Source organism: Orcinus orca, chromosome 1 (genome assembly GCF_937001465.1).
Source record: "Orcinus orca chromosome 1, mOrcOrc1.1, whole genome shotgun sequence".
Classification (NCBI taxonomy): Eukaryota; Metazoa; Chordata; class Mammalia; order Artiodactyla; family Delphinidae; genus Orcinus; species Orcinus orca.
The window spans coordinates 118,968,996-118,974,995 of NC_064559.1; positions in this window are offsets into that span (position 1 = coordinate 118,968,996).

The window sequence follows — 6,000 nt, forward strand, 5'->3', positions numbered from 1 at the left end:
TATATGTCTTCTTTGGAAAAATGTATTTTCAGGTCCTTTGCCCATTTTTTAGTCAGGTTGTTTGTTTTTTTGATGTTGAGTTGTATATGTTCTTTGTATATTTTGGATATTAACCACCTATCAAGTATATCATTTGCAAATATCTTCTCCCATTTAGTAGGCAGTCTTTTTGTTTTATTGATAGCTCCCTTCATTGTGCAAAAGCTTTTTAGTTTGATGTAGTCCCATTTGTTTATTTTTGCTTTCATTTCCTTTGCCTGAGGAAACATTTACAAAAAATATTGCTAACACTGATGTCAAAGCTTGTACTGCCTATGTTTTCTTCTAGAAGTTTTATAGTTTCAAGTCTCACATTTAAGTCTTTAATCCATCTTGAGTTTATTTTTGTATATGGTGTGAGAAAGTAGTCCAGTTTGATTTTTTTGCATGTAGCTGTCCAGTTTTGCCAACACCATTTATTGAAGAGGCTGTCTTCTTCCCATTATGTACTCTTGTTTGTTTTGTCATAGATTAATTGACCATATAAGAATGGGCTCATTTTTGGCCTCTCTTTTTTGTTCCATTGATCTCTGTATCTGTTTTTGTGCTAGTATCATACTGTTTTGATGACTGTAGCTTTGTAGTATAGTTTAAAATCAAAGCTTGTGATACTTCCAGATTTATTCTTCTTTCTGAAGACTGTTTTGGCTATTTGGGGTCTTTTCTGTTTCCATACAAATTTTAGAATTATTTGTTCTGGTTCTGTGAAAAATACCATGGGCATTTTGGTTGGCATTTCATTGAATCTGTAGATTGCCTTGAGTGGTATTGTTGTTTTAACAATATTAATTCTTCTAATTCATAAGCATAGTATATGGTTCCATTTGTTTATGTCCCCTTCAATTTCTTTCATCAGTATCTTACAGATTTCCAAGTACAGGTCTTTTACCTCCTTAGTTAGATTTATTCATAGGTGTTTTATTCTTTTTGATGTGATTGTAAATGGGATTGTTTTCTTAATTTCTCTTTCTGACAGTTTGTTGTTAGTGTGTATAGAAATGCAACAGATATCTGTATATTAATTTTGTATCCTGCAACTTTACTGTATTCACTGATGAGTTCTAGTAATTTTTTTGGTGCTGTCTTTAGAATTCTCTCTGTATAGTATCCTTTCAGCTGCAAACAGTGACAATGTCATTTCTTCCTTTCCAATTTGTTTTACTTCTTTTTCTTGTCTGTTTGCTGTGGCTAAGGCTTCTAATACTATGTTGAATAAAAGTGGCAAAAAGTGGACATCCTTGTCTTGTTCACCTGTTATTATTTTAAAAGAAACCAAAAAAAAAAAAAAAACCATTTATGTGAGGTCACTGAGTTCTGCAGTGGGTGTGTGGCTTCTGATGCACAGTGGGAAAGAATGACTAGAGTCAGTTCACTGTCCTTTGCTAACAGACATACTGATGTGTTAGAGTTTGACAGTGAGTATTAATTCCTCTATATTTACTTCCTAGAGTTCTAATACCATGCTGCTTTATGTGTGTGGTATTATTTTCCTTGTATTTCCTAGATGCTGAATATACATTACCTACAAATTTCTTACTATGTAGAAGAAATTTAGTTATTTTCATTTTCTTCTCTCTTATTTAATTCTCTTCTTACTTATTCACTGACTGACTCTTCAATAAATCTTTATTGATTTCTACTCAAGATATGGTGGTGAATAAGAAAAGTCCCCATTCAAGTAGCTTTCTGCTTAATGGCAGACCAATAACTGTAACTTGAATTTTCTTAGGAGTTTCCCCCTTTCAGGTATACATTGGGTCATTTTAATGTTTATAATATTAACTTTGACACAATTTCCCCCAATTTGTAAAGGCACCCAGCAGCTTGCAAATCTACCTCAGGATATTGGAAGTTCTCAGGGAGTTTTCCTCATATGTTTAGAATTCAACCTCTCAGCACAGGCTTTATCTCATGCACAGGCTCCTTCTCACTGATATTTTCTGATAAACTACTTAAAAGAGGCTCTTCTTACCGTAAAAATGTGCAGGTCCACACCAAGTTTTAAGTTCCAGTGTTCTCAAAGCCTCCAAATGCTGAGGTGCCAAATAATTTTATATTCACTTTGGAACACCTATACTGGAGCCATGCTCTATTCTATGAAAATATGTCTTAAGTTTTTATATAACTAACATCTACCTTCTGCCTATAACAACTCCTCTACACAGATGATTGGGTGAAGGGACAGATACTATGCTACTTGTGATTGTTAATTTTATGTGTCAACATGGCTAGTCTATGGTGCACAACTGTTTGTTCAAACACCAGTTTAGATGTTGCTGTGGAGGTATTTTTTAGATGTGAATATTTAAATCAACAGACTTTGAGTAAAGCCCATTACCCTCCATAATTGGGAGAGCCTCATCCAATCATGTGGAGGCTTTAAGAGAAAAGTGAGGTCCCCAGAAGAGGAAGGAATTCTGTCTCCAGACTGCCTTCAACTCAAGACTGCAGCATTGACTCCTGCCAGGATTTCCAGGCTGCTGGCCTGCCCTGCAAATTTCAAGCTTGCCAGCCCCACAATCATGTGGACTAGTTCCTTAAAATACATCTCAAATTGTTCTATCTCTCTGTGTCTCTGCATCCTATTAGTTCTGTTTCTCTGGAGAAACCTCTAAATACACTGTCCTCACCATCTGTTAATCCACCCCCATAGACAACTCATAAAATGTCTTCCTTCCTGCTTAATTAAAAATCCAAAATTGTGATGTAAATGGATTATTAAGTAATTGTTGCACAGAATGCCACATGTGATAGGCTGAAAAGTAGCCTCCCAAAGATGTCTGAGTACCATCAGAACCTCTGAATATGTTACTTTACATGGCAAAAAGGACTTTGCAGATATGATTAAGATTCTTGAGATGAAAACAGTATCCTGGATTATCTAGGTAGAATCAATGTAAACACAATGTCTTTATAAGTGGAAGGTAAGGGGATCAAATTAGGGAGAATGTAATGTGACAACAGAGGCAGAGATTGGAGTGATGTAGCCATGGGCTAAGGAATGTGGGAATCTCTAGAAGCTGGAAGAGATAAGGAATGGATTCTCCTCTAGAGCCTCCAAAGGAACCAACCTTATCAACACCTTGATTTTAGCCTTGCAAGAGTCATTTCATACTCCTGATCTCCAAAACTCTAAGAGAATAAATTTCTGTTGTTTCAAGCCACTAAGTTTGTAGTAATTTGTTGCAGTAGCAATAAGAAAAACTAATACATCAAACTTTCCTGAAGTTCAGCCTTGACTATAGCCTGTGCTCAAACTGAGATTCCTACTATATGAAAATGAGCAGTTAAAATATAGTGTGATCGACTCACACTTCTAACCAACTGGTATCAGACTTGCCTTCATGCCATAAATAACTGGAAAAATGGACCAAATATATTAAACAACTCCTTTCAGGCATTACACAGTCAGCATTTCAACAACGTGTCCCCAGCTAAGGAAAATAAATGAGGTAAGCCCTATGTTTTTCCCAGTTTTCTTCTTGTAGGCACTTTCTGCACCATGGTATAGGTAGGAAAATTGAAACAAAATACAATGGTCTCTCTTAGTTGAGGACACAGAAATCAGAGTTTAAGGACACAAAGGTGGCTGAAATCTGGGATCTACATAGAAAAAGAGTCCTAGAAATACATGTAGAGATTTATTTGAGCTTTTGGATGAATAACAAGCTGTACATGTATAGGGCTAAACTCCATGAAGTAGAATAAAGAAAAACTACCACTGAGTTATAAGCTGAACAGTTCCCAAAGCTCAAACATTGCTGTGAGACATTTGAGCTCCAGTCAGGCAAAGTAGGGAAATGTATTGAACACACAGGACACTTAGCAGAGACCACAGAATGATAGCAGGGCTAAAGTAGCCTTAAAAAAAAATCTTTAGACTTATTGTAACAAAATTTATAAACAGGTCTCTAAAGAATTAAGCCAACCCACATGTTCCTAGGTTGCTTGATAGAACAAGGCCCAACATTCCTTTTTTTAAAAAAATATTTATTTATTTATTTTTGGCTGCACTGGGTCTTCATTGCTGTGTGTGGGCTTTCTCTAGTTATGTCTAGCAGTGGCTTCTCTTGCTGTGGAGCACGGGCTCTGGGTGTGTGGGCTTCAGTAGTTGTGGCATGTGGGCTCAGCAGCTGTGGCTTGTGGGCTCTAGAGTTCAGGCTCAGTAATTGTGGCACACGGGCTTAGTTGCTCTGTGGCATGTGGGATCTTCCTGGACCAGGGATCGAACCCATATCCCCTGTATTGGCAGGAGAATTCTTAAGCACTGCGCCACCAGGGAAGTCTCCCTGCATTCTTTATAGAAAATCTTTTAAATAATGAACAATATAAATTTCACACTGTCCAAATTCACTTAAAAATAATGAGAAGCAGGATAATGTGACCTATTACAAGCAGAAATAGATAGAAATAGAAATAGTAGAAATAGATCCAGAAATGACAGAGATAATAGGATTACCAATGGCTTTTAATAGTCAATAGACTTAAAATAGTGATTATAAGTGTGCTGGGCTTTAAAGAAAAACATAAACATAATGAAGCTACAAGTGAAAAATATAAAAAAGAACTAAAAAATCATTTTAGAGTGGAAAATGCAATATATAAAGATATATTAATAAAAACTATTCAAACTAATATACACAGAGAAAAAAGTTCTATTCAAACTAAAATACACAGAGAAAAAGATCTTAGTGATATGTGGGATAATATCAAGTAGTCTATTATACATGAGGCAAAAACTGACAAAACTGAAAAAGATACAGACATATTGACAGTCATATTTGTAAATTTCCCTAACCCTCTCTCAGTAACTGATAGAACAAATATATGTACTAACAAGTATCAACCAACTCGATCTAATAGTTCAAAGCACCCATAGTTCAAGTAGAAATTACATGAGGGTTTAGAAAATATGTTTTACTGAATGACAGTGAAAACACAGCATATCAAAATTTGGGTGATGAAACTAAAATATTATATAGAGGGAAATTTATAGATTTAAATTCTTATTTTAGAAAAGAATACAATGTGTCTAAAATAAATTACCCAAGTTTCTTTCATAAATGTTACCAAAAGAAAAACAAATTAAACCTAAAGTAAGTAGAAGATAAAAGTAATATAAATAAACAAATAAATTAAAAATAATAAAAAGTAGAAGGTAATAGGCAAGTAAGAGATAATAATAACAGAAAGCAATGAAAAAAAAATGAAAAATTGAGAAAATTAATGAAATTAAGGGTTTTTCTTTGACAACATCAATAAAAGTGAACACACTCAAATTAATTGAACATGAAAAAAGAAAATGATATAAATTACCAAAGTTATAATGAAAAAAGATATCTCTACATATTTTACCCAAATTAAAAGAATAACAAAGAATATTATGAGATTATATGAATAATATGTCAATAAATTTGGCATTTTAGATATAACAGATAAAGTCTCTTGAAAGGCACATATTACAAAAATTGGCGCAAGAAGAAATAAAATTTGAAAAGCCATATATCTAAGAAATAAATTGAATTTATAATTAAAAACTTCCCCATGAAGAAAAATCTAGTTCAAGATAACTTCACTTGTGAATTCTATACAAACTTTAAGAAAATAATAATATTCATAATTTATAAAATACAGAAAGAAAGAAAACTTCTAAACTCATTTTATGGTATTAATGTTACAAGATTACAGCATTCCAGAATACAAAACTACAGGTGAATACTCACATACTCTTATGTGAACATAAATGATAAAATCCTTTACATAGCATTAGAAAAATCAAATCCAGCAATATATAATAAGTAATATATATCTTGACCAAATGAAATTTATCTCTAGAGTAAAAAATTGGTTTATAATTTGAAAATTGATCAATGAATTTTTACCATATTACTAAAATAAAGGAGAAAAAACATTTAATAATCTCAGTAGATGCAGAAAGTGCATCTCAGTACATTCAGTAGA